This window comes from Mugil cephalus, chromosome 10, assembly GCF_022458985.1.
Source record: "Mugil cephalus isolate CIBA_MC_2020 chromosome 10, CIBA_Mcephalus_1.1, whole genome shotgun sequence".
NCBI classification, from domain to species: domain Eukaryota; kingdom Metazoa; phylum Chordata; class Actinopteri; order Mugiliformes; family Mugilidae; genus Mugil; species Mugil cephalus.
Window position 1 is genome coordinate 24,761,375 of NC_061779.1, and position 1,931 is coordinate 24,763,305.

Consider the following 1,931-nt stretch of genomic DNA (forward strand, 5'->3'; position numbering starts at 1 on the left):
ATTACCTTTTTGAGTTTTCCTCATTTGAAAGCAAAACCATAAACAGTACCATGTGTGCATAAACTAATATACTCTTCATCAGCCACTTAGAAATAGGCGATGTATACCAAATACCGGTATTGTTTGGTACTGGTCCTGGTACTGATAAGATTCAGGACAAACGATACTGTTATCTGTGCTTTTTGAACATCTAACTGTCTACTTAATCGACGGCGGTAGTGTTATGGTTATGCAACAGTTAGGTAGACAGTTAGACGTTAAAAAAGTGGTTGGAGGCAGGTAGACAAAACCAGTTTGTATCGATAAAATCATAACGATATACATGCCTACTTAAGATCTGATCTGAGCTAGCCCATCCCAAGTGGCCAGCTTTATGTGTGTTAAGACCTGGCATTAAACATGCTAATAAACACTGACATCATCTGTGACATAGTAAAATATTTAACAGCTGCTGTCACTAATGGATCTCTACCACTGCTCCAGAACTGAAAACAGTGCTGTTTTATGTGCGAGCGTTATGACACATGCAAGTTATTATTTATTGATCTCTGCCCTGACGTTAGTTAGATCGTATCAACGCCTAACACAGAATCATACTCATGTACTCATATTAAATATTTTTGTTTGTAAATTCTTACCTGGATTTATTTATTTATTAGCTAGCTAACAGCTACAGGGACCGAATAGTTTCAAAGGCTCTCATTACTAATGAACAGACATCACTTACTGTGCTTTTTCCTTTTCAGGTGATCACATAGCAGTGGATGTTTTTGAATTGAATGAATCAGCCAAAACTCCTCTGATGCAGGACCAATGCAGACACATGTGGACATATATAACCCAGACCACCTCCAAATGAGTTCATACCTGTCTTTTACGAGATCAAATGGCCCAGATCAGATCTTAATCCAAGGTCTGAACAGACCCTGTGAAAAATTTGGTTTTGGAGAAAGACCTGAAAAGTGGAGTAAATAATTGCTAACTGTACACTGTTTAAGGAAGAATTTACAATCCACTCAGAGTAGAAACAAGAATATATTTGATTAAATTTTTATTCATTCATGTGTTTGGTTTGTAGACTTGTTTGCATAGCTTTAGTAGGTGGAAAGTTACACTCTCGGTCTTATGAGCCTTGTGCTGTGGGGCATAATTCTCATTTATATTCAGCTTTCCAAAAAAAAAATATATATTATTATTTTTATGATGATGTTTATTGCATGTTTTAATCCCACACAAATAGGCCAAGTGATTCAGTAAAAATTACATAGCTAAAACACCTGCCATATTTATTTTATTATTAATCTGAATCTACAAAGTAACTAAAGCCGCCAAAAAGTGTAGTGGTGGAAAGGTACAAGGCTTCCTTTGGAGTGGAAGCTGAAAGGAGCAGAGCCTTGGCATCATATTCAGATAATGTCAGTAGATTCTAGTTCACTAAACCCATGCAAATGTGTTATATGCAGCACAGACATAGGAGGGCTCTAAATGTAGACTTAAGACTTTTTTTTTTTCAACATCACATCAGCCAGGTTTGCACCAATATGGAAATGTTTGGTGAAACCCTTGTGAAGGTGTTACATCAAATCTGGATTTGCATTTGCAATTCTCTTCCTCCTCTTCCAAAGGAGCTGTAAATCATCCATTAAATAAATAAACATCTAAAATATGAAACCAGCGGCTGAAACCTTCATGGGTGAAGACCTGAGACAAAAGACAGAGCTCCTGTGTTTGAACCCTCTGCAGTTGCCGAGTGACTGTGCAGTCTGAAACACATCGATTTGGATATCAGAGGAAAGCACAGCTGACAGGAGGAAACACTGGGTCCTGATCAATAATTCAGAGGTCTGCTGGAGTTTTTACAGCCTGTTAGCACAGTTGACTCAAGCAGATCGGCAGATTACAGAGGAAGAGTCTGAATTTATGCATCAGCC